At 49.7% G+C, this 27211-nt stretch overlaps 2 protein-coding genes and 1 long non-coding RNA gene across 31 annotated transcripts in view; 1 reads left to right on the plus strand and 2 right to left on the minus strand.

Moving 5' to 3' along the window:
- The window catches only part of ARID3B (AT-rich interaction domain 3B), a 491508-nt gene that overhangs the window by 299179 nt on the left and 165118 nt on the right, over positions 1 to 27211 (minus strand). The gene's annotated exons all lie outside the window — the stretch shown is intronic.
- The window catches only part of CCDC33 (coiled-coil domain containing 33), a 118816-nt gene that overhangs the window by 18005 nt on the left and 73600 nt on the right, over positions 1 to 27211 (minus strand). The gene's annotated exons all lie outside the window — the stretch shown is intronic.
- LOC102162300 (uncharacterized) lies at positions 127 to 27120 on the plus strand. Of its 3 annotated transcripts, none has more exons than XR_014810557.1 (3): positions 127 to 320; positions 22386 to 22459; positions 24897 to 27120. It is a non-coding gene; the product is annotated as an uncharacterized LOC102162300 (long non-coding RNA). The 3 variants fall into 3 exon arrangements; XR_014810558.1 differs by having other exon boundaries at positions 165 to 324; XR_002345829.2 differs by lacking the exon at positions 127 to 320 and adding an exon at positions 13771 to 13867.

The raw sequence follows: 27211 nt of genomic DNA on the forward strand, positions 1-27211 counted from the left end.
TTATACCGTCATCGTTCAGAAGCCGAGCTAGGAGACAGCAAGCAGTGTGCCCAAGGTCACAGAAACTCAGCTACAAAGCCTAGACTGGGAGGAGTTCAGTAAATACCCAATCAACAAACACTTGCTGAGTGCCATGTCTGCGCCAGGCTGAGGCCACGGAGCCCAGACTGTCTCTGCCTTCAGCGGGCTCCTCACTACACAGAGGAGAAGGCAGGAAGTGCCTGGGACAGAAGGCAACTCAGAGAAGGTGCAGTTTAACCTGGCCTGGGGGGCCAGGAAGGCTTCCTGGAGGAAGTGATCATCTGAGCTGACTCTTGGCAGTGAGTAGGTGATACCTGGGGATGCAGAGAGGGCACCCCAGGCAGAGGAGGTGCTGCAGCAAAGGCAGGGGGGTGAGTGTGTGATGAGGAGAAAAGCAGGTGAGAGCAAGGTGCCGCAAGGGGAAGCAGGGGTATGGCTGGAGGGGTGGCAGAGCAGACGCAAGATGGCCATGAAGGCCAGTCTCAGGAGCTTAGACTTGGTTCTAAAGGCCACCTAAGTTGCAGGGCAGGGGTGCCTATGACAAGACCTCTCTAGCTGCTGAGTATGGATTATGAATTGGGTGACTGAAGGCCAAGCACAGTGAGCCAAGTGAACGTGATGGGACCAGAGCCAGGTGGATACAATGGAGATGAGGAGGGAGGAGTTGCAAACGCCTATGAGGAGCTGACTTAGGGGAGCAGGGCGTGCCGTGTTCGAGATGCCCGTGTGGCCTCCAGGTGAAGGTGGTCACAGGCCATTTATTTATTTATTATTTTTTAAATTTAATTTTATTTTTTGTTACTCAATGAATTTATTACATTTATGGTTGTACAATGATTATCACAATCCAATTTTATAGGATTTCCACCCCACAACCCCAGTGCATCCTCCCACCCCCCAAACTGTCTCCTTTAAAACCATAAATTTTTTCAAAGTCTGGTCACAGGCGATTGATGGTGGTCAGTTTGGATAGAATCTCAGCTGGAACTGGAGGGGTTGGGGAGCAGCCCATGAGGTGTGATGGAAGCCCTGGAGGAGAGGAGATTTTCCAGAGTCAGGGTGGGGTGTGGAGTGGGGAGGGGATTCAAGGACAAAGGAAAGGGGTGGTGGTGGAAAGGAGCCCTTAAATTCAGGGGGAATTGCCAGAGGGGTGGGAGGAAAGGGGTGGCAAGGGCAAGGCCACAGAGCCTTAGAAAGGAGGGGCGATGGCCTTCCACTTTGGGTAACGGCACTTCCAGTAATATAGACCAACCTCCCCTGCAGATAACCTAAAAACCTAGATACAAAATAAAAATCACCTTGTTAAAAGCATAAAGAGCTGGTGAGTCAGTGAGGGATTATTGGACAGATAAGAGATGGGGGAAGGCGAAACCCACACAGGAGAATGTTACCCAGTAACAAAAAAGAACCCACAGCACCAAGCAACCATACAGATGAATCTCATACAAACAGCTGAGCAAAGGAACCAAACACAAAATAAAACACACATGGCCTGCTGCCCTTTACGGAAAGTTAAAAACAAGGGCTATTAGGCCATAGTGATTAGGGAGGCGTGTGGAGGTGACGACAGAATAAAGAAGCAAAGCGAGGCATAAGCTGGTACAGTGGTCACATCTAGAAGAAGAGGGCTACCAGGGGCTTCTGGGTGCTAGTGATGCTCTATTTCCTGGCCTGGGTGGTGCCTTCTTGGATGTTTGCTTTATAATAACTTGGTTGTGTTTTGTTTTTATGTTCAGTGCCATTTTCTCCATAGGAGTAGTTTTCCCAGTTTAAAACGTTTTTGAAAAAAAGCAGAAGGCTCAATAGTGTCCCAATCTGCAGAGGGAGCCAAAGGGGGTGGCTCCTGGTGACCTCGGCTGGTGCTCTGAACTGTAGGAGGAGAATGTGCAGGAGGGGGAGGATGGAGGCGGACAGGGAGGTTGAGAGGGACAGAGGTAGCTGAGGACAGAGTCAACAAGAGGCATGGGGATGGAGAGAGAGAGGGTTTTCTGGAGGATGAGGAGACAGCAGAGAGAGGGGGCACGGGCTGGAGCAGGGTGGGGTGTGAGAGGGTAGTAGGGCAGGTGCTTCACATTCCTCCAAGGGGAAGGATGATCCTGAGGCAGGGGCAGGTGTAGACTCGTGTCTGGATCAGAGGCAGTGTGAGTGTGGGGCTCTGCAGGGAGTGGAGTGGGTGAAGAGGGTGTGCAATGAGGCCCGGCCAGTGTGCAGGGTATACTGGGCTGGAAATCCATGCTTCCCCACTTTGCTTTTCCCTGGACAACCACCCAACCTCTGAGTCCCCAAGCCCAAGGATCCGTGGCTGGCAGGCCCAGGCTACCTGCCATGTAATTTGCCTCTACAGCCAGCAGAGGACACCCGGCTCCCACAGATCCTCTGGCTTCAGCCGGTAGTGGGAATAAGGCTGGCCTGAGTGGGCCCCACAACTCTTGGGGAGCTTGGCTAGGGACGCTGTCTTACTGATCGACACACTTGTTCCTCCTCCACGTAGTTGAGCCCGCTCTTCTCATACCTCCTGCCCCTGAACTCTTACCTCAGAGATACTGCTGGGTGCCCTCTGCTAAGAACCACACATGGAGGCCAGAGGGGTACAGTCATTAGCCCGAGGTCACACAGCAAACCCTGATCCTCAATTGGAACTTCTGTCCTGAACCAGTCCCAAGGAAAATGATGGGGTTGAATAGGGAAGGAAGAGGCTTGAGATGAGAGTCTTCTCAAATCACTAAAGGGACCCGCACTGAAGTACAACCTGCACAGCAGAAGACATCTGAGGCTGACCCATGTGCAGAAGGAACAGTTAAGAGGGGCTTGGATGCAGTTTAGTGTAACACACACAAACACACACACACACACACTCCCAAAGCCTAAATCTTTGCAAGACTTATCCATCCTGGAAGACACACTCTGGACACAGAGCCCAGGTAGGGATCATGGCAACTCCCCTTTGTTGAATGCCTGTCACTGGCCAGGCCCTTTATATAATTTTTTTCTAATGTGAGCATTGAGTCTGCGTTTCTGAGGAGGAAGCTGATGCCCAGAGTGGGAAGAGCTGGGTGGTTTGTTCAAGGTTGTACTCAGGCAGAGCTGCAATTTCACAGGGGATTATTGACAGAGGTGCTACAAGGCCCAGGAGACAAGCCTGGGGTAGGGAACGGAGCTGTGATCTCCAGGGGGACAGGGTGAGGTACCACTCTGCCTTTGACCTTCTCCTTTCACAAAGGGCTGGGGCTAGTCTCCTAGGCAAGGGGTCTGCCTAGGTGTGCACACCCCACCCAGGCCTACTGCATCCCCTTCCAGCAGGTGAGGTGCTCTTAGGGCCCTTAGGAGCTGCTTTTCTGAGCCAGAGACAGAAAGATTCCTGCCTCCCCTGGGCATGGCCAGGCCTGTTTCCTGGTGTCCCTGAGCCCCTATGCGGGCAAAAAGGGGTCATTTCTACTCCTTTATGACCTGCCTGTTCCCCTGAGAAACTACAGTGATGTAGTGTATCCACCCTCTCCGCTGGGATTTCCTCTGCTCAGAAAGGCACAATGGTGAAGCAGGCCCCCTCTCATGGCTCCTGGCTAACTGGTCTGATCTCTGTAACCTCCTTCAGGCAGGCCTCCTGGTTCTCTGACTCCCTCATGCTTGGGCTTTCTTGATGCTGCTTCAGTACACAGCCCACCTATCTGGTAGATAAAAGATGGCTGAAAATGCTGTGCTCCTCCTCTTATCGAGAGATGGGGTCTGATTTCCCTCCCCTTGTAACTGGACCAGTCTTACAGACTGGGCAGAATGCAGCATCACAAGTTCTGGGACTTCTCAGGTCGGGTCACCAGAAGCTATGCAGCTTCCACCCTCCCACCTGGAATACTCGATGTTCCCCCAGGGAAAGGGCCCTGTATCCCTGATGGCCCTGATGTGAGGAAGCCCAAAGTAAGTGGGAGAAATCAGTGTCCACCAAGCCCCAGCTGCTCTGGTCCCCTGCCCCATAAGTCATCACAGCTGGACCCACACATCATGGATTGAGACCAGCCCTCCCTGCTGTGCCTCAGCCTCACTCCTGACCCTCAGAACTGGGGCAGAATAATAAAAGAAAGAAATTACTGCTTTAAGTCACAAAGTTTTAGGGTGGCTTATAATGCAGCAACAAACAACTGGAACATGTTCCTTGGCCTCTGGAGCCCTTCAGTGATTCCATGTGCCCACATAAAAACTTTCAACTCTGAATTTTTAAGGTGGTCTGTCCCGGTACAACCAGACCACCTTTCAGAAAATAGTCCTGGCCACTCTGCTCATAGGCCAGGCTTCCTGGGCTCCTATCTATCTTTGAAGTCTTACTACTTCTGTAGAGAAGCCATCCCTGACCTCCTACCCCCACTCCAGCCTGGCATTCCTTATTCCAACAAGGACCACCTAAACAGTCTCCCTCTGGCTGCTGGGAGGCCCTAATATATGGGAGGAACTCCCCTCTTCTCCGCAGCCTCTGGGTGCCATCCTGAGTCGGAGAAGTAGGGCAAGGACCCACTCAGGTGGCCAAGGACCTCAAACTTGCCATCATTTGATGGATGGAAGTCCTGCAGGTTCCCTCAGGACTCTTGGCTAACCTAAGTTATCCAATACCTTTAAGGAGAATTAACACACTTCTTTAACAGAAAGTGAAACCATTCAGCTGGAACAAACTGGTGCTGGCTTCTGCCTTTCCTGAGATCAGAACGCTGAGCAAGAGCTCAGTTGTGGGGGGCTGTCTCAGAGAGACATGGGAGAGGATAGAGGTTGTGCCCTAAGAGCTGCTGAAAGAGAGCAGTACTTTCCCAGGAATCAGGGCTCGCCCTGGCTAAGTAGCCCCTTGTTCACAGGTATACCCAGGCCTACGCCTCTAGACCCAGGCCTCTCTGCCTTTGGCCACTGCCAACTCCCCTGAGCTCCCTTTCATCACCTGGGACAGTGTGACAACAGCAGAACCCTGCGATCACGAGAACAAGTCTCTTCCTTTCCTCCACTGCCTCTTGAACTTCATCACCACCAGAAGGTGGATCAGGAAGATCTGTGAGCCCTATTGGGGATGGGGACGTGAGGTCCAGGGTGGGTCCTCCTGAGGGCATGGCCTGGTGGGAGAGCCTACACTCCAGGCAGCAGAGGGTCTCTGTGGTGGGTCCTTGTCCCTGGAGGTGGGGGCCTAGAGGAAGTGTAACCCTGGAGGATCATGTCTCTACCTGCCACCAGTCTTGAGGCCAAGCCCAGGAGCTCTGCTTCTGAACTGAGGGCAGTCTGAAGCCACAGAAGATGTTAGAACCAGAGCCCTGCTCACCCCAGAGCCCTGCTCCTGGTTCCACTCTACACGACAAAGAATGTTGCTCCCCATCCAGTTCTACCTACAGTACAATGTGAAAGGAATTCAGGACAAAGATTAGGAAGGAGGTCCTCTGTGCTCTGGAAAAACTGGCAGAACAGGCCCTGAGACAGATATTTTTAGGAAAAAAATCATGTGAATCCAGATTCTTGCACTTCCTATATTTAGAAAAGCACTAAAACCATTAACTAAGACATCTTTTCCTCACGACTAACAGTAACCTTCTACCAAGATATATGCTTGGTTGCATGTATGTGTCTCCAAAATCACATATATACTGAGCCTCCCTTTCAGATCAGTTTCTTTTCTTTTTTTTTGCTTTTTAGGGCTGCACCCGTGGCATATGGAGTTTCCCAGGCTAGGGGTTGAACTGGAGCTATAGCTGCCAGCCTATACCACAACCACAGCAACTCGGGATACAAGCCCTGTCTGCGACCCACACCACAGCTCATGGCAACGCCAGATCCTTAACCCACTGAGTGAGGCCAGGGATTGAACCCACAACCTCATGGTTCCTAGTCAGATTCGTTAACCACTGAGGCACGATGGGAACTCCCTACCTTCAGATTTTTGTTCTTTTTTTTTCCCCATTTTCTCTCTCCCTCTCTCTCTCTCTCTCTTTTTTTTTTTTTTTTTTTTTTTTTTGGTCTTTTTGCCTTTTTCTGGGGCTGCTCCCGCGGCATATGGAGGTTCCCAATCTAGGGAGCTGTTGCTGCAGGCATATGGAGGTTCCCAATCTATCGGAGCTGTTGCTGCAGGTTTATACCACAGCCACAGCAACGTGGGATCCAAGCCGCGTCTGTGACCTACACCACAGCTCATGGCAACGCTGGATCCTTAACCCACTGGGCGAGGCCAGGGATTGAACCTGCAACCTCACGGTTCCTAGTCGGATTCGTCGACCACTGAGGCACGACAGGAACTCCTCTCCCTCTCTTTTTAACCTTTCTTTAGGATACAGTTACTTTCTCTTCCCTTAAATGCATTTCCATTCCTTATACCTTCTTTTTGTCTTGCATACAAAGATTTGTTATTAATTTTTAATAGTTTGAATTACATATTTTAATTAGAATTCTTAACTTTTCAAAACTTTAATTTTTAGTAAAAACTAAGAAGTAAGCAATTAGGAACTGTCTTTGGCATTCTGTAGATTGGCAGACTTACACATACTATTTATAATTTCTAAAAAAAAAAAATGCCTTCTTATAGGAAATGTCTGAGTGTGGCACCAAACAGTTATTAATAGTTCTAAATATCTTTAGTTCTCTGTAAAAGGAAGCCTGTGCTTAGTAATTAATGTTTCAGTATCTTATTTGGGGGGGTGACCTAGACATTTAATAAACTTTCATCATTTGACTTAGCAAAACTTGATAAGTTTCAAGTTACCAAACATCTGAAGAAACTATTTTTAGGTGGACGTTCCTAAGACACAGTTATTCCTAAAGGGTTCATCTAAAAGCTCTTATCTCATTTACATTTAACTTACTTATAAAAATCTCATATCAAGTTATTTTTCTTGCTGACAAGTTTTGTGACAGAAATAATAAGATATTATTTGATGTTTAGTAAACCTAGGTACAATGAAAGGATTATACCTAATGCTGAGGACTCTTAAGACATGTCTGTATTAATTACACCAGCAAACTTAAACTAACTTTAGTACCTACTATTAAGTTAATACTGGTCACATGAACCTGAAATTCATCTGGGTTAAGTTTCTTTTATATTTCTGATCATGTATACAAACAGTATTCTTTAAGCCAGTTAAATAGAGATCATTTATAAATTCATTTTGGTAATACCCTCTGAAGGTAGAGACATATCTCTAACAGACCTACAGAGATACAACCAGAGATCTCATATCTTCATTTAAAACTTAGTCATGATATTGCAATATAAAACTCACTAGTTTATAAGTAGTAGTAGAATAAGTTTATTCCTCTGGAGTTTAGAAAGGCCTCTTTTCTCTCTTTTTTCCCTCAGGCTCAGGAATTAGAGATGGTCTAGTAAAGAGCTCCCAAGAGCCGGGTAGAATATTTACATCTCCAAGGGACAGGGAGAGAAATGCAAGTTCCTCCTAGAAGGACTTGTTGATCAGAATTCTGAAAAGATGTTTTATCGAGCTGAGCATTCAAAACCAGTCTTGAAAAGTCAAAAAGCCCTATCTTGGCCATTTTCAGGGTGAGATTTCCTTCAGGCCCCAATTGAGTAAATACTTGCAAATATATGTTCTGTATGTATTGTGCCTGAATATGGTTGGAATGTTAGCTGGAGACTGACTTCCTGATGTCCCTCGTTTCTTTGTTTGAGAAACTTTGTTTCCCATTTTAAAGTTCAAAATTTGTCAGGATAAAATTTGCTATGAAACTGGCTACTGAGCAGATGTTCTCTGGGTCCCTGAGCGTCTTTTCAGCTCTTTTTGTGTGTGTCTCCGTTTCTCCCTCTGGCAGTGTTAAAACGGCTTGGATGCTTGGAGCATTCGGTGGCCAATCGCTATCTCATGCATCTCCAGACAAATCAGCTTTAAATAAAGGGTGGGTGTCTCCCTGGGACCACTGCACAGTATGAGGACTCTGCCTCCACCACTCCTGCAAATTTCTCTGTTGCCAGAGAAAGCCGTAACTTGTCCAGAAGGAGCCGTGTCCCTTCCTCAGAGCAGAGAGCTCTCATGTGATATCTTTACTTTTATCCTGACAAATTCTGTTCAGGTAGCCCAACTGAGCAAAGACGTTAGGCCAACCTCCTAGCTAATCACTCAGTCCAGACCATACAGTGTCTTTCAACTGTGAAAATCCCAGTGCCTTTCAAGTGGGCACCTCTAGCATCTTTCACCGAGGGGGCCAGGTACCTGTTATATACCACCAAATAAAACCCAAGATCTTGGAGTTCCCATTATGGCACAGTGGTTAACAAATCCGACTAGGAACCGTGAGGTTGTGGGTTCGATCCCTGTGCTTGCTCCGTGGGCCAAGGATCCGGTGTTGCCGTGAGCTGTGGTGTAGGTTGCAGATGTGGCTCGGATCCCGCATTGCTGTGGCTGTGGCATAGGCCAGCGGCTACAGCTCTGATTAGACTCCTAGCCTGGTAAACTCCATATGCTGTGGGAGTGGCCCTAAAAAAGGCAAAAAGTCAAAAAACAAACAAAAAACCCCTCAAGATCATCAACCAATATTCAGGAGACCAAGGCCGAGAGAGAGTTAGCCAAATTCATCTGAACTCAAACAGAAGGCAGAGGGGCATAAGGAACCCTTGGTGGTACCAAGGCTCCAGACCATTGTAGAGTTCAGATGAAGGGGATAAGTCTGCTCTGGATCCCTTCGTGGTTGCCAAAATTGTTCACTGAAGAAAAAACGAGAAGTACAACATGAGAGCTATGAATTTCAGTTTTATCTGGGACTTACTAGGGACCATAGCCCAAGAGACCTCCTCTCAGATAGCTCTAAGAAACTGCTCTGAGTCCCCGTTGTGGCTCAGCAGAAACGAAACCAACGAGGAACCATGAGGTTTCAGGTTCAATCCCTGGCCTTGCTTAGTGGGTTAACGATCCGGCGTTGCCGTGAGCTGTGGTGTAGGTCAGAGACACGGCTTGGATTCCGAGTTGCTGCGGCTCTGGAGTAGGCTGGAAGCTACAGCTCCGATTGGACCCCTAGCCTGGGAACCTCCATATGCCGAGGGTGTGGCCCTAGAAAAGACACACACATGCACACACACACACAAAAAAGACAAAAAAATAAATAAATAAAAGTAAGACGGTACAAAACCTAAATTTGGTTTTCTCTTTATTAAAAAGACAGTTTTCTTAGAATATTGATCCACTTTTGCAAACATATTGTAAAGTTTTTTACCTTTTAAATAATGTTATAATCTTTTTTGCCTTTGGAATCTTTTATTGTGACCTATGACCCTGTTTGACCAAATATTTTATAGAACCTTTTTGATATTTTTGACAAACTTCCCCCAAATCAAGTTCTAAACGAAGTTCTTTTAACCTCTATTTAACTTGAAACATCTCAAGAGATTTGTTTTCTCTCCTTGCCAAAGAAAGATACTACGCTAATTAGGTATATTTGGTGTATTAAATTATATGGGAAGCACTGTCAAATGAGTTACGATAAACCTTAGGTTACATTGTATGGTTAAATGTTATTAATACTGATATTCTAGAAGTTATATGGAATTCCTAAAAATCTGGTATGTCTTGGTATACTATAATCAGTAATAATCTGAGTTACCATCTTAAAATGTTGTATGTCACAGCAGTAACCAAGTTGCTTTGTCAATTGCATTGTAACCAGATCTTTAACCACGGTTTTTAAAGTCTTTTGTCATTTATAGACAGTTATTGTTGTTCTCTGATGCTTTAGAAAACAAACAAAAAGCTTCATCTTTAAGAAAAGTCATAGCAAATACCGTATGATATCACTTATATGTGGAATCTAATGTATGGCATACATGAACCTATATACAGAAAAGAAACAAACTCATGGACTTGGAGAGCAGACTTGTAGTCACCAAGGGGGAGGGGGAGGGAGGGGGAGGGACTGGGAGTTTGGGGTTAGTAGATGCAAACTATTGCATTTGGAATCGATAAGCAATGAGATCCTGCTGAATAGCACAGGGAACTCTATCCAATCATTTGTGATGGAACATGATGGAGAATAATGTGAGAAAATGTGTGTACATGTATGACTGGGTCACTTTGCTATACAGCAGAAATTAACAGAACACTGTAAATCAACTATAATAAAAAAAGTCACAGAAAGGATTTTTTAATAAGTACAAGGTTCTGCTAACTTTTGAATTATACCACTGAACTGGGTGAAAATTAAAGAATTCTAATGGAAAAACCTGATGGCTTCATAAACTATTAACAAAAGACCAATAAGAGTTAGTTACGTAGGGCTGTTCAATCTTTGTTTTCCAGACATAAGGAAGCCTTTCCCCTTATGCTAATTATGACTTACAGCAATTTGGTGAATTATACATTTATAAGCAGAATTGAAACATTCATCTTTTCTCTCTACTTGACCTCTCCAGGAATTGGCACCTTTTAGGTTCCCAGCAACCTTACCAGGTGAATAAGGAAGGCTACCTCCTGGCAGGTGCAGGAATCCCAAGATATTTTGGAAACCTTAAGAGGAACCCACCCAAATCTGTAGATATCACAGGCAGAATCTGATAACAAGTCCTTGGTTGTGGATTTTCTGGCCCCAGAAGGCCTCTTAGAAATTCAGTCTGAGACTCATTATGCAAAATTCCAGCATAGACCATTTAAAAGAGACTGTATGGGAGTTCCCGCTGAGGCATAGCAGGTTAAGGATCCGGCATTTTCTCTGCTGCAGCGCAGGTTGAGTCCCCAACCTGGCACAGTAGGTTAATTATCCAGCATTGCCACAGCTGTGGTGTAGGTCACGCTGCAGCTAGGATTCAGTCTCTGCCCCAGGAACATCCATATGCCATGGGTGGGACCAAAAAAAAAAAAAAAAAAAAGATCATTTATATAAATAATCAGGCCAAGTTTACTAAAACCAGACCTGTTTTGCAAAAAATTAGTCTTAATTTGGGGCTACATTTGGTAGAAATGAGGGTAATTTTAGAGAGAAAAAGATTCTGTTTTGATGAATGTTGTGTTCTACTGTTGTTAACTGTCTGGATTTACTACCTAAGACTCACTTCCTAAATGGCTCCTTGTTACTATTATTACATTACTGTAAAGTTTAATTGAATTATTAAAAGGACAATATAATTTGTTTCCGAAGCTTATCAGCAATCTATCTTTGGATGAAGATTAGGTGCCCTATGACTTGCAACCAGGAGATTATGGATATTAGAAAAGACATCATTTAAAGCTCTCTCTTCAATCTAAAAGGAAGGTCCCAGTTGTTCCCATTGTGGCTCAGTGGGTTAAGAACCGGACCAGTATCCCACGAGTTTGCGGCTTCTATCTCTGGCCTCGATCGGTGGGTTAAGTATCCGGTGTTGCTGTGAGCTATGGCATAGGTTGCAGACGTGGCTCGAATCTGGAGTAGCTGTGGCTGTGGCCTAGGCCTGCAGCTGTAGCTCTGATTCAACCCCTAGCCTGGGAACCACCATATGCTGCAGGTGCGGCCCTAAAAAAAAGAAAAAAATAAATGGAAGGAAGGCCCCTTATCAGATACTCTTAACTAGTTTATGTGCAGGAATAATGAAGGGAATTTCCTCTTAGATTCATATTTCCCACTTATAAAGCACCCCTGTACTGGACTGATCAATAGAGAGGACTGCTGACCTCAAATTCCCCTTAAAAAATGCTCAGAGGAGAATGACACCTGAACCAGGCAAGAAGAAGATGACATCAGAAGTAAACAGCTTTTCCAAGGTACTGGACCTCACTCGTGTGATTATAACATATTCTTGATTTTTTGAACTTTTGCCTATGAATTAAATGTTTTTTCCTATTATGAGCACAATCCTATGCAGAGTTTAAAAATTAATGCAGTTGTTAAGTTTTTAGTCAATTATCTATATCCACTATTTCTTGGTGGATTTCTCCTCTCTAAGGCTCCAATTGGATGGCCCTTAGGGAATTTATTCTAAAAGAAAGAAGTTGAAGTTCTGTTTGGGCCACTATTTTTTTTTTTTTTTCCAGATGTGCCTGCAGCATGTTGAAATTCCTGGACCAGGAATTGAACCTGTGCCACAGTGGTGACTTCCAGATCCTTAACCCACTGAACCACTGGGGAACTCCTGAGCCACCTATCATTAGATGGGACTCACTTGGCCAATCAGTCATACTGGTTCTGACCATGACCATAAACATGAATTTTCTTTAAATTTATACAAGCTCAATCAGAGAAATTACCTCAATTGCAGTCAAAGAATACAACTTCCTAATCATTAGGACCGAGCCTCCCTCAGTTATGGGATGGATTGATATGGTTTATGCCAGGCTATTCTGTTGTTTAAGGGACACCCCCTCCCTTAGGTTGGAAATAGTTAAATTATACTAAGGATAATCATCCTAATAACACTAGAAAATAGGACTGGTTGCTTATGAACAATGCCAATATATCATTTACCTTAAAGATAACGATTGGTACAGAACAGATTGGGTCAGATGATCAGGAATATACTGGATGGCACCTAATGGAAGTTCTTGGCTAAAATTCTTATTTATGACCCTATTACTGCTACTAGCTATATTACTTATATTCTGCCTATTTTACAAAATTACTGTTGCTTGTATTATACAACGTGTGACTGAGTCTCCAATAAAAATGATGACTAGGCAACTTGAAACAATTGACCAAATATGTAGTGCTAGATAAGATCAGTGATTATAATAGTGTAATTCTAGATATGGGAAGAAGCAACAAGAGATAATCTTTTCCTGGACCGTAACTAGTCAGACTAGTTAGATGCATGGTCCAGAGACTTTGGGCTACTGTTAACAGGGCCTAGTCTAGGTAACAGCACTTGAGTGATCTCTCCCTGAAATCACTGGAATGAGTGACCTAGGAATGCACATGCCTAGTGCCATGGAACAAACTGGTCATGAAATACCCCCCAAACCTTGGTCAAATTTATGACCAAAACGGGGGAAGCGGAAAACAAAAAATGTTGCCCCCATCCAGGTCTACCTAGAGTATACCCTAAAAGGAATTCAGGGTGAAAATTAGGAATGAGGCCCTCTGTGCTCTGGGAAAACTGACAGAACAAGCCCTCAGAGAGTTAGATGTTTTCAGGAAAAAATTACACGAATCCAGATTCTCGTATCTTCCCATACTTAGAAAAGCACTAAAATCATCAACTAAGATGTTTGTTCTTTGTGACTGGCAGTATCCTTCTACCGAGATGTGTGCGTGACTGCACGTACCCCTTCTCCAAAATCACAGACATACTGGCCTCCCTCCTTACCTCTTCAGAGCAGTTCCTTAGAGCTATCTGAGAGCGGTCTCCTGGGCCATAGTCCTCAGTTAAGTCCCCAAATAAAACTGAAACTCACAGCTCTCACGTTGTGCAATTTTTTGTTTAGTCCATATCTCTGATGTCAGCTGAGCCTCCCAACCGCAAGCAAATTGTGCAAATTACCGTTTAAAACATGTTCCCTGAGCTGGAGGCAGTTGCTTCTTTGTTCAACCCAAGGTTACAGCAAAGAAAACAAAAGGAGTGATTTTTTCCCTTTCTTCTGTTCTTTCTTTTCCTTCCTGCTGCTGCAGAGATGGCGCCTAGAAAGCTTTTGTGTTTAGCACACTGAAGCTCTGAGGGGTGGCGAGGCCTTGGCTGCTGACCCCAGCCCCTGCCTAATTGGCCCCTGCAGGAGCCAGGCCAGCTAATTGAGCAGGGTCTGGACAATGGGGCTGGGGGTGGGGCTGGCTTGGGGGAGGGGCTTCCTAGAGAGGCTCTGTTTTTCCTTTCCCATTTCCCTTCCCAGGCCTCCCAGAACCCGGCCAACCTTCAGGGCTCCACTCTGGGCCCTCCACCTCCAGGAAGATCCCCTGGGCTACCTCTACCCAGCCATCAATCACTCCTTCTCAGGTTTGTGGCTCAGAGTCCTGCCTCTTCTGGACTCAGCTTGGGATGGGCCCTTGCCCTCAGCCTAGGGAAGTACAGAGCCAGGCACTCAGGGGGTTGATGAAGGGACAGACCCCAGCCCTGGCCTCAGAACCCTGCTCACTCTCTCATAAAGAACCCCTTCCCAGAGGTCCCCTTCTGCTAGCATTCTCCCTAGTTAGAGCTTTGCCGTCTCTGAGTGCCCCATGCGGGTACTAGGAGAGCCCTGGCTGGGGTCTAGAATCTTACATTTTAATCCAGCTTCTGCCCATCTCTGCTATATGATCTTAGACAAGTTGCTTGCCTGCTCTAGGCCTCCTCATGCAGGCTGGGGTGATGATGCCTGCTGAGTGTGCTCTGAGTTCTTGCCACAAAGAAAGAAAAATGCTTTGGTGACTAGGGTCTGAATGAGAAAGTTATCACTAACCCAGACAACACAGGCCCCCTGCCTGAGGCTGATTCATTTCCTCTTGGATGCCCCTATCTGCCTCACTGGTCTCCCTCAGAGCCCTAGTGAGCGCTGCCCTACAAATAAGACTTCTTGGTCTGACCACTCCAGGCTAGCCAGGCCTGGTTACTTTCTAGGATGTAGGCCTGGACCTCCAAGAGGCCAGCGCCAGGGCCCCACTTAGCAGGAAACAATGATCACTTTATTGAGTTTTTCTGGAAGTCCTTTTCTCTTCCTTCTCTGGGTTCGTGGGTGTGGGCTCAGGTGGCCTGGACTGGGAGCCCTACCCAAGGTTCCTGTGAACACGGGCATCTAGGGCTCAACACCTGCAGGCCTGATCTTCTAATCTTCCCTCTACCTTGCTCTGGGAACCCTTTTACTGGTTGCCAGGCAACACATCCCAACACACCTGGCTGTTAGGTGAACCAACCCACGCTCCCAGAACTGGTGGGTGTTGGGGCAGACTTACAGAGCAGCTGTCAAGGAGGCCTGGGGCAGCCTTGGGGGCCAGAGCGGATGGGGACTCTGCCTCCCCCATCTTTCCTGCTAGCAGTTCTGTTCCCTAGGATGGGTCCTCAGGGACTGTTGCTACAACAAGTGCCTGCCTAGTGACCAAGCCCAGCCCTGAGCTGGAAGCAGGCAGGCCCAAGGGGCCACTTCCCCATTGTTTCAGGGTGGGGGCATCTGGGTGGGGTGACTAGAATCATGCTAGCTCATTCCTTGGCCAGAAAACTGCAAGGAGATGGCAGGGCCTGGAAGGGCTAGGGGGCCAGGAGGCCAGGAAAGGGGCAAGGTCCTGAATGGCTCTGGCCTTCTGCCTCCTCAACCCCAGTCTCAGCCTCCCCCTGCCCTGCATCTAAACCTCAGTCTCCCCTTAGCTTCCCCTCTCCATCTCCGTGGTCTCTGCCCCTTGGTTACCCCATACCCTCAATCTCCCCCTCCTTTTTCCCCTCAGCCGCCTCCTGTTTCTGGCCCTTGGCTTCCCCTCTCTGCAGCACTTGCACCCTCAGCAATCCCTCCACAGCAACCCAGGCTAGACTCACTCTTCTCCTGCAGCTGCACACAGAGGCCTAGGGCCCCACGCCTGCCCCCTGGGCTTGCCCATCTCTGCTTTCCTGATAGTCTGGACAAATTCCTTTCCTGTTAGTTCAGTTGAGACAACATGGGTGGATGTTTTTAAAAGGAACTCACTGGGAAGCGAATGGAAAACAAACCCAAACAAGGCAACTCGCCACTTAGAAACGGCCTTGGTCACTAAGGCAGAGCCATCTGCCCTAACTGCCCTTGGCCTGGGTTGCAGAAACACCCACCTAGGGCATGGAGGGGTCTGTCTGGCTTTTCCCCAGCTGAGTTGGGTCCAGCCTGTCCCAGGCAAGTTTGGTCCCAAAGCCTTTCCTAATAGCTACTCCCCTCATCTGTACCTAGCAAAATTCCTGAACAAAGTTGGGACTCCATAAATATTTGTTGATCTGTTTAACGAATAGATAGAAGAATGTTGGGGGTTTCTGGGGTTTCAACGGTGGCACAAGAATCATCCCTGCCTGGAAAGTCCAAGACAGGGGGTTTCTGGGGTTTCAATAGTGGCATGAGAATCATCCCTGCCTGGAAAGTCCAAGACATACAGATTTTTTTTTTTTTTTTTTTGGTCTTTTTAGAGCCCCACCTGTGGCATACAGAGGTTCCCAGGCTAGGGGTCCAATTGGAGCTGTACCCACCGGCCTCCACCACAGCCATAGCAATGCCAGATTTGAGCCACATCTGTGGCCTATACCACAGCTCACGGCAACGCCAGATCCTTAACTCAATGAGCAAGGCCAGGGATCAAACCCACAACCTCATGGTTCCTAGTCAGATTCGTTTCTGCTGTGCCACGACAGGAACTCCTTTATTTTTTATTTTTTATTATTTTTTTATTTTTTAGCTTGACCTTTTTCAAAAGCAGGCACCCCGACCCTTGGCTGCTGGGTGCTAGCATAGGACTCTATATGGTTGGGGGTCTCTGGCCTCTGTCAGTGGTGTAGGGGGGATCTTACTCTCTTCCTCTGTAGGCCTCATTTTTTATTTAATTTACTTTAAGACCCTAGAGAGTTCACTGTTTTTTAATGGGGTTTCTTCCTCTGTTTAATAGGGATGGGGCAGGGGAGTTGGCTGGGACTGGGAGCCATAGAAAGACAGTGGGTTTCAAGTTTGCTCAGTGCTGTGTTCGAGTCCCACTCTGAGCCTCGGTTTCATCCTCTGTGAGATGGAAAATGTGACTGCACCATCTCCTGGAGCCTTTGGGGATGTACTGCGGTTATGGGGAAAAGTTCCAAGCATAGTGCCTGGCATGTGATTGGCTCAGGAAATATTAGTCCCTCCTCTGTGGGACTCACGGAGGCCCTGGAGGTTCCAATACTATTCTAGGGAAATGGAAACAAGGCTTGTGATGGGGATGGCCAACCTCTCCGGTGGCATCACCCACCCAGTTGGCACCCCAGATGTGGGCCTAGACCTTCCTGATCCTGCCCTTCTGCCTCCCCATAGGGTATATGGGCTGTTGTGTGTACATCCCCTGTCCCAAGACCCAGGGGCAGAAGCCTGGGATAAAGACAAAGCCAGACTTATGCCCCCCTCCCAGCCCAGCCTTCAGCTGCCCCCTCGCTGAGAGGGGCCCAAGGCTCCCAGGCCCGCTGCACTGCCAATCGATTGAATCTGCTCCCATCCTCAGGCGTGCCATGAATTTTTCATCAAAAGCCTGTAGACTTTGGGAAACGCACAATTAGAAGCCCCATCAATAATGTACCATGCAGAGGCATTGCTGTGCTCAGCCAGGCTCCCGACATGGCTGTCTTCCAGCCCTGCTCTGGTGGGAGGCAGGAGGGAAACTGAGTGGAGCCCTCGGGGGCTCTGTCACTGGACACAGAGCACGTGTGGGATGCTTGGAGGGAGGGGAAGCTGTACCCAAAGGCTTGAACATACCCGTTGAAGCCCAGTGGGACTTGCCTGGTCTCAAAAAATCGGTGCTAAGGAGCCCCCACCCTGAAGCGTGGTGAGGCATAGCAGAAAGTTGCTGTGTAAAGACTAGGGTTCTTTGCGGGGCTGGGAGATGTCCTTCCTCTGTGGGGTCCAGGAAAGCAGGGTAGGCACCAGGCTGAGGTAGGGAGCAGGTAGAGGGGAGAACAGAGAAGACTGGTGGCTCTGGGGTGGGGTTATTCATCCAGCTCAGTGGTCAAGGTCCCATGTGACCTGGCCCCACGCTCCATAGCCTCATAGAGCAGCTCCCCTTCCGCCAGTGACCCCTACATGCATTTGCTTCCTGAAACCTCAGAACCGCTGAATGGAAGAACAGAGGCTCTGTTCTGTCCTGCCTCTGTGCCTTGCAGTTCCTCCACCAAAAGGATGGAGGCGCCTTCACCCTGTCTCTGCAGATCCTTTCTTGATCCACCTCCTGACAAAAGCCTTTTCCACCCCATTTGGCTAGAAAAGATGCCAGCTTCCTTTTGTGAGTTTCTAGAGCCTGAACCGGACTAGAAACCCTCACTATGGGCCAGCCCTGTTCGAAATACTTTGAATAGATCAATGTAACTTCATCCTTCCAGTAACCCAATGAGGCAGCTGCCATTATACCCATTCTACAGAGGAGGAGTGAAGCAGGACAAGGTCAGGAAACTTGTCCCAGAAGGAGAGCTGGTTCCAGAGTCTACTCTCTTAACCACCTGCCCGGACTATGCAGCTGGATCTCCTGTCCCCAGCTGGCCTTCAGGTCCACCAAGTGTGTCAGGTGGTACAGGAGTAAGGAAGGGGTAGGTTCCTGGCAGAGGGAACAGCAGGTGCAAAGGTGCGAAGGTGAGAGGCCCAGTGGATGAGGTGCAGAGAGTCAGGATGTGTGGTGAGGAGGGCGGTGGGAGATGAGGCTGTGTGACTGCAGGGCCCAGTCATGGGGCCTTGAATGGCAGGCCAAGGCCTTAGTGTGGAGCCTGTTCTAGTCAAGGGGCTGGGCTGGACTAGAGCTAGACACTGGCACCACGCTTGACTGTGAATTTCTCAGGCTAAGGCCTGGTTACCTGGTAAACATACCCAAAGAGCTGTAGAGGGCACCAAAGCCCAGAGAGGGCAAGAAATTGCCTGGCCTCCCATAGCACCTTCCTGCCAGAGGCAGCTGAGCATTTTGTCACCTTTCAGGGCCAGGAAAGCCAGGCCATCTCTGAAGTCTGTGTAGAGGGCAGGAAGCACTGTCCCTCAGTGTTGGAAGGGGTCAAGACCTTTCGGAGGAAAGGGTGGCTCCAAGAGGAGTAGGATTGAGATGTTGGCCGGTAAGAACCTGGGGATGGGGTGCTGGCCATGGGTGGACAAACTTAGGATGCTGCCCTTTCTCAGTCCTCTGGGTGGGCCACCTGCCCTGGCATCCTGGAGCCACCAGGCCATGGCCCACTTCTCCCTGAGGCTGTGCAAGTCTAGGTTCTGTCCCACTCTTGACCCATGCTGCTCATGGGAAACATACTTGACCGTGGCTTCTCAGCCCCCTGCTACGCTATGGCCCAAGGATGTCTCTGTTCTTGGAGGAGGGACCTGAAAATCTCAGGCCGTGGGAACTAGAGCTGGGACAAGGTCTGGAGACCTGCCTCTCAGGCCCCCAGGGTAGCCGGCCTTCTGGGGCGGGGGGAGCTTGATTTGGACTGGAGGGCCAAGGCCCTGCCTGGTGGGTTCAGCCTCAGAAGTGGTCTGCAAGGGCCTCAGATCAGCCATGGCTTGCCGGGGTGAGGGACTAGAGGTGGCCGGGTGGGGGGCAGACGAAGGAAGGGGAAGACTTAGCTCCACCTTCAGCTAAGTCCTAGACCAAGGGAGGGGACAGTGCCCCCGTCCGCAGAGCCAGTTTGAGGAGGATGCCATGTCCCTGCTCTGGAGCACATCTGAGGAGGAGGCAGGACCCACACACTCCTGATAAAAACACATGAAAAGAACAGATGGTGCCAACAAGTGCAAATTAATTGAGCGAAGCCTGTGTACACAGGCGCTGCGAACAGGCTGGCTGACAGGCCCGGGAGGGGGTGGAGGGGGGCCAGGGCAGGGAGGTGGGAGAAGCTGTAACGAGCACTTATCGATGTCTCGCTGGATCTGCAGTTGCGAGCAGTTATTGACAAAGCCTGTCTATAAATCTCCCGGCCATGTCTCCAGAAACCTTAATTACGGGCCCTCATTACCCCTCACACCTCTAGGCACTGGGGACTAGCCTGAGCCAGAGTGGCTGCTGACACTGTGGCTGCTGCTGACACTGTGGCTGGCCCATGACAGGCGGGCTGAGCCCCTGCAGTAAGAGATGCCAGCTGACATGCCTGAGGGGACACAACTTAGGATCCTGGGCCCTGAGTGGGAGGCTCAGCCTCAAGGCCAAGGACAGGGAGATGCAAGAGATTTTGGTGCCAGGGAGCTCAGCATTCACGTTTTGGTTTTGCCAGTTACTCTTGGCTTTGCCAAGCACTTGGCTTCTCTGATCCTCAGTTTCATCATCTGTGCAAGGGGGAGAGGGCTATAGTGAAGAAGAATTAGTGTCCAGTGTCAAACGCAGTGCCTGGCACTGGAAGAAGCAGCCCCTGATGTGCCAAGAGCTGGTCTGGTGCACAAAACTAGACCATGGTGTTGTCTTATTGAACATAATATCACAGCGTCAGACACAGCTACTCTCTGACCAGAAAGACAAAACAACAACAACAACAAAAAAAAAAAAAAAAAAAAAAAAGAAAAGAAAAAAAGGCCACTGTGTAATCATGTCTGAACACAGATGAAACATGAACATTGTCCAAACCACAAAGATGACAAGACAGCAGCCTTTTCTGGCTAATGTGAGTGCCAACTGATTTTTTTTTTTTTTTTTTTTTTTGGTCTTTTTGTCTTTTTGTTGTTGTTGTTGTTGCTATTTCTTGGGCCGCTCCCGCGGCATATGGAGGTTCCCAGGCTAGGGGTCAAATCGGAACTGTAGCCACCGGCCTACACCAGAGCCACAGCAACGCGGGATCCAAGCCACATCTGCAACCTACACCACAGCTCACGGCAACGCCGGATCGTTAACCCACTGAGCAAGGGCAGGGACCGAACCCGCAACCTCATGGTTCCCAGTCGGATTCGTTAACCACTGCGCCATGACGGGAACTCCCCCAACTGATTCTTTACCAAGGACAGTTGCAGCCTCATTGTTCCCCTGCCTTCTGCATAAGAATCACTAAAATCCTCACTCATAGAATTATCCCCCCTCCTGAGAGCATCTAACCAGAGCAAAGCCCTATGTCCTTGAATTCTCCCCTGAATCACCTAACAGGACCCTGAGTCCTTTATGTCCTTTTCCAACACCACTTTCTGATGCCCCGACCTACCTTCTTGGCCATCTTTGGCTGAAGGGAATTGAGATAATTAGTAGAGCATCATCTCTATAGATAAGCATGCTCTTTAGACCTGAATTCTAGACTCTCGTTTTCACCCTCCCCCATCTTATCATTTCTGTGAAAGTAGGGGCCCACTGCTTCCCATTCAATGTCCCCTCCCCAGGCCTGGGGGAAAAAGCTCTGGAGTAGGGCTGTGGTGGGCAGAGATCCTGGGGCCACCTATAAGGTCTCTGGTGTGGGGGAAGGAGGCCCAGGCTGGACATCTGGGCCTCTTGGGGGATTCAGGGAGGCTGAAATGATCTGGAACTGAGAGAGGGATAGTGCCTAGGGGAGGGACTGGGGTGACAGAGGAGCTGGAGGTGGGGCTCACCTTAGCCCCTAGAAAGCCAGCACTGGGAGGGGTCCTCTGCTCCAAATGGCCAGGCCTGATGAGCTGGAAGGCGCAGACTCCCAGGGCTTTCTGGGGAAGGCTGGCATGGCTGGGCAATGCCTCAGGGTACTTGGGGATGGGCAGGTGTATGTCCCCATCTCTGGGAGCTCACTGACCTCATCTCTGTCTCTCTGGCCCCATCTGGATCCTTTCTAAGAGGCCGTTATATCCTCTGCCCCCATCCTCAGCAGCTGGATCCTTTCTGGCTGGTTCACCCTTCCTGCCTCCAGCCCAGCCCTGAAATGCTAGAAACTGATCATTTCTGCCAGGCTCCAGATTAACTCCATAGCTTCACAAAGCATTCTGCTTTCCAACTCCTGGGCAATGCTTTGGAAACCTGCATTACATTTTACCTTTGGAAGCTTGAGCCACAAGGCAGTTGGTCCCATCAGGGCCCCTTCTCAGCTGGCTTAGCAGCTTTTTTCTCATGACTCGCCCTCCTCATCCCTGGGAATACCCCTGGGCCCTGGCCCTCAGAGATGCAGGCAGCAGTGAGAGGAGGGGTTTCTTGGGGGTGCTCCCATTGCCTGAGGGCTCACTCTCTACCCAGTCTCTTGGCGGGTGCCAGTGCCTCTGTTCACCTCAGGCCCAGGGTTTAGGCTCAGAATGAAAACCCTGATTAGTCAGACCTTCCCCAAACACACCTCTAGTCCTACCAGCTCCCCTCCCACTTTTTTTTTTCTACACCAGCAGCAGGTGAAAATTCCTGGGCCAGAGATTGACCCAGGCTGCTGCACTGACAACATGGGATCCTTAACCTGCTGCCCCACAAGACAAATCCAGCCTCTCCCACGATTTTTTTTTAAGGTCACACCCAGTGCATATGGAAGTTCCTGGGTGCTCCAAATCAGAGCTCATCTGCTGGCCTACGCCACAGCCACAGCAACGCGGGATCCGAGCCACATCTGCAACCTACACTGCAGCTTGCAGCAACACTGGATCTTTAACCCAGGGACCGAACTCGCATCCTCATGGATTCTGGTTGGAGCCACAGCAGGAACTCCAATCCCCTCCCACTTTTAATGCCCAGGCCCCAAGCCCCTCCTGCTGAGAAGGCAGTAAGATCGAATACTGATAGAGGTCTTGGCAAAGTCTGGGACCGGTAAGGAAAAGACCATACACACGGGAGGAATGGATTCCCTAACAGAGAGGCCGATGGTTGTCTGACACGAAGGTCTCGGAGGAGCTGAGAGAAAGGAAATCTGGACTCCCCCCAAAGCCCTAAACTCTCCCATACTGTTCTCTTCACATCCTGCTGCGAATGTTAAGGAACCAGAGGCCCTTCGTGTCTCACAGAACCCTTTCCAGGTGCCATGAGGAGATTTTTGCAGCCAGCCTGTGGGGTAAGTGTTACCATTATTCCTATTTCACAGTTGAAAAGACTGAGGCTCCTATAGGTGCTGGCTGGGTGCGGAGTCAGGAAGCAAATTTCCTGTCTCTGATCCGGGCCTGTCTTCTCCCCTGGACCAGGTGGCTTCTTAGGAAGGGGCATTTTATGTACTTGTGGACCCATTTATGGAGCACCTACTGTGTGCCAGGTCCCTCAGAGTGTGGATCGGGGAGGGGATATGTGGCTGAGAAAGCAGAGCAAAGGCCTGGAGCTGTGAGCCAGTATATTAGGGTTGGGTGTGGGTAGAATATTCTGGGTTGGGGCACAGGCTTCAGCGGTCACATGAGGCTGAAGGGCTCGTGCTTCAGGTGAGGGAGCTTTAGAAGTGTTTAGAGCAGGGGCAACATACCTGGTAGCTAGTGTCCTAGGGCAAAGAGGGTCAAGTGGGCAGGAGAGTTCCATTTGGACTACTGGCTCCTAGACCCTAAGCCAGCTTCCTGAGGGAGCCCCTCTGGCATTCCATGGGAGCCCCCATCACTTAAAGGAGAAGGCAAGAGGGAGGGGCCTTCACCTTGGCCTCCACAACACTCCCCCTTATGCTGAAGCAGGGCTCAGAGGGGCTCCCCACCCTGCCAGAGGAGGGAGCTGAGATGCCTCTAAAACCAGTCGTCTGAGGGCGGTCCAGCCGCCAGGCCCTTGCCCTTTCTGTCCCTTCTAAATCCCTGAACCACTATCCAGCCATCCCCAGGGCCCACCACATGGAGCTGGATTTGCATATCTGAGAGGAAAAAAATTCTGCTGCAGAAGCTGAGCCCCATCAGGGCTGCTGAGTCCCCTTTTGTCTATTTGAGTAAGAGCCGGCTAAAGGCTGAAGGATAATTAGTCCCCTGTGGGCAATGCTGTGTGTCCCCCCCCCACACACCCCCCACCTTGAAGATTTAAAGGCACAGCCCACAAACTCAACTCCCTCCTCCTGGCCTACAGTTCCCCACTGGCGTCTCAGCCCTTCTCCTGTAGCCCCTCCTGCCCCACCCCCCCACCTACTCAGTTCTGGAGGCGCTGAGGAGGGGAGTCTGCCGCTGGAGGAGCGATGAATGGGTATTTTATCTGATTAAACTGGGAGTGAACTGGCCCTTCTCTATTATCTTTGGGCCTGATTGGATATTTAACACTGAATGTAGTGTGTGTGTGTGTGTGTGTGTGTGTGTGTGTGTGTGTGGGCATGAGCTGGGCTTTTCCAGTCCAGGTCAGGAGGAAATTGGATTGTACAGAAAAGCATTTAATCTGAGCTCAGGAGTCCACCCTAATAGAGTCAGTGAGCTGGGGGAGGGACAGTTGTGCCCTTAGCCCTGGACTAGAAGGGCCCTTGCCCAGGGTCCTATGTACTATAAGAGTCCCGCTCTGGCCCTCCTAGGGCCACACCCTCCTCAAGGGGTGAGAGGAGTTAGTGGGGCCAAGGGCATATGCCCATCCAGAGCCTGAGTACCACTCCAGACTACACTTCAGTGCTGGGGACCCCAAATCCCTTCTTCCTGCTTCCAGGCTTGTCCCCCTAAAGGGGAGGGTGCACCCTCAGGCAGGTAAAAGGCCTCACACAGTCACTGGGTCATTAGGGTGTAGAACTGACACTGAACTGGGTAAGAAGGAAAGGGGACATCTCCTGTGAGAGATGGGGGCGCCAGGGGCAGGGAGCTGGGAGCTGCTCTCCCCATGTCCCCAGGGTCCAAGGTGGAATCTGAGAATTCTCTGGGGTGGTTTCTAAGATATACTTGTTGGAGTAGAAGAATAGGACATATTTACTCGTTTGTGGGCTACAGCCTGATTTATAACTTTCCGTTATTTGGGGTATAGGAAACATGGTGTGTAGCCCTCCACATGCATTCTCACAGGTTTGGGGTGGGGTTGGGGTGCCACCACAGAGCTCTGCTTTGGGATTTAATAGATACCAAGGCAGCCCTCCCACCCAGATGGGCTGGGATGATGATGAGTCAAACTCATCAGGCTCTTGACTTCTTCTGCATCATGAGGCTTGGCCAAGGCAGCTGCAAGAGCAGGCATTGGGCTGAGACCCCAGATGGGCACTGGATCGATGAATGCTCCCTCTCAGTCTTGCTCTGTGGCCCTGGGAGGGTTACTGATCTCCCAGCAGTTTCCCCAACTGTAATATGGGGATGATAACTGTATATCCTTCATCAGATTGGTGCAAGGATGAAACAAGATTATGACAAGGATCTGAGAGCAGAGTAAGAGCTCAATAACGACTGATGGATATAATTCATATTATTAAAAGGAGGGCTAATCTGGCAGTTTGCAGAAGGGATGGGCCCCTTTTCCCAGGTTAGCAACTCTCTCCCAGCTTCCCCTGGTTCTGTAGTCCCCTCCCACCCTCACCAGTCAATGATTTGAGCCTTCAGCAATTGATGGCCTCATCATCTTGGCTTTATTTACAGAGAGAGCTGCACTCCTGCCCCGCCCACCCACCATTTAATCAAGGCACCGAGATGGACAGTGATACCAGGCAGCAAGAGCCGTCTCACTAAGGAGCAGAGCCAGGAGGCCGTCCTTCCTCCACCTGCCTTGTCTGCCGGGATGAAAGAGAAATCATCAATACCCACCTCCTGACACACACTCCACACAGGGGAGGCTGAGACCCTGAGAGGGAAGGAGGTCAGCCAGGGTGGCCCCCCCAAGTCACGGCAGAATAGAAACTGGACCTTAGGTCTCTGGATACCCTTCCTATTCAGTGCTCTCTCGGCTGCTAATTTTCTCTCCTTCTGGGGGTGGGGGTGAGGACTCTGCCCCAGTGGCCCTTTCATGCATATCTCCTCTGAGCCCAGTCTTTCGGTACTTGGGGCTAGGTCTTGATTGGGCCAATCCATTGCCCTACCCACCCATCAGTTCCCTCCTCACCCTACTAAGACTTCCTCATCCCTCACTGGAGGGAGGTATTCTCCCCACTTTACAGACAAGGAAACTGAGGTCCAGAGAGGGAAGGGACTAGCCTGGGGGCCCCACAGTATCTCTCGGTGAGATCCCAGGTCAGGATCCCACCTGGGAGATATGGAGATACACGCATGTAGGCACGCACACACACAGGTAATCTCCACCTAACAGATTCTTCTTGCAGGAACAAGCTCACCCACCTACACTTCTCCTGTACCAGCAAATCACGGTCAACCTACGACAACAGTGCCCTCTGTGCGCCCTGCCTGGCATTCTATGCAAAGGGTTGGGGGTAGGTTAGGCAAACTCCCCTCTGTGCTCCTTCAATCCCCTGAGCAGACTGCATCCCAGTCCTGGCCATACCCTCCTTCACTGATTTCAGATGTGTCTCTTTGGCTGAATGGAGGATTCCTGAGGACAGGGATCTGTATACGTTTCTGCCACTTAGCCTAGGGACAAGCTTCTGGAGAGGGTTCAGAAGGGAAGCCCTGGGTGCGCTGTGCTTCCCCACTTCTCCCTCCATCTTCAAGGGCTCCATGAATGCAGCGACTATTAATAAGCCTCCTGCAAAGTGGATGGCCCTTCACTATCTTCTTGTCAATCTTCTCAAAAGCTTCAGGAATTGGGTAAGGGGAGAGTATTTCCCCCTCTTAACAGATGAGGAGGCCCAGAGAGGTGGAGCGACTTAATCCAGGGTCACACAGCTCCTGAGTGGTAGAGATCGGGCTTAAAGCTGCCACAGCTGCACGAATGAGGAGATGAGTCTACAGGGGGAGGTAACAGGGCGTGGCACATAGTAAATGCTCAAAAAACTAGTTGAATGAATGAATGAACAAATGGGTGCACTGTGTGACTGCTAAGTCAACAGGAAGGGGAGCAGCTCAGGGGGTGGGGGTGGGGAAGCACTTAATATTTTTTTCCTTGTGTTCACGGGCCCCCTTCTTGGCTCCTCAAGCAGTGATCAGACTTGGGGCAGAGTTTCTTCCCCTTCCTACCCCTCAGCCCCTGGGGTGGCGCCCCTTTCTCACCCACTTCCCCAGGCTGTCTCCTGTCCCTTGGCCTCTGCAGGCTCCTCCCCAGTTAGGCTGGGGGCCACTTGCATGGAAGTTTGCCTCCCCATCTCTGGATATGCCCCTGCTACCTGTGAGGCCCAGGACAAGGGCATACATGGAGGCGCCCTGCAGATACCCACCCTCCCTCCAAACAGCTGTTCCTGAAAGTATTTAACCCCTGGGAGGATAGACTTTGTGGGCAGGGAGTCCTAGGGTCTTGGTTACACAAAGACTGGTCTAGATCATGGTGCTGGGGCTCTGGAGCACATACGCCTTACCCCTTGAACCCTTTGCTCTGTGGGGAAAGATAAGCCTGGAGGCCCAGAAAGGGCCCCCTAAATCATCTAAGGGTGGGGTCCCTCTCCCATTCTAATACGCTGTTCCATGGGCCCTGGGAACCTTTCCTGGGACCAAGGCCACTTGCCCCTCTGGTCAAGGTGGTCAGAAAAACAAGCCCACTCCAATGGCTAGTGGCTTTCTGTGGGCTGGTCAGCACTGGGCTCCCCACCAGCTCCAGGACCCGGCAGGGATGCAGGATGATGTGAGGGGGGGTAGTGAGCCCGAAAGTGAGAGAGTATGGGGCATGGGGGAGGGGAGCTGACCTGCAGGGGGCCTTGCTCAGCTGCTTATACACACACACCAAGACAATAAATCGACAAACACTTAATCTCTCTGCAAATTGAAACGGAGCCGTAAATATCTGCTGCATCCCAGTAGCTGAGTTATGAGTCTCGTTTATTAATCTCTTTAGTCCCAGGTGATGGATGGAG

This window comes from Sus scrofa, chromosome 7, assembly GCF_054392235.1.
Source record: "Sus scrofa isolate SSC_HxYL_T2T_F1_AM1 chromosome 7, Sscrofa_HxYL_maternal_Yorkshire_Landrace_v2.0, whole genome shotgun sequence".
Taxonomy (NCBI): domain Eukaryota; kingdom Metazoa; phylum Chordata; class Mammalia; order Artiodactyla; family Suidae; genus Sus; species Sus scrofa.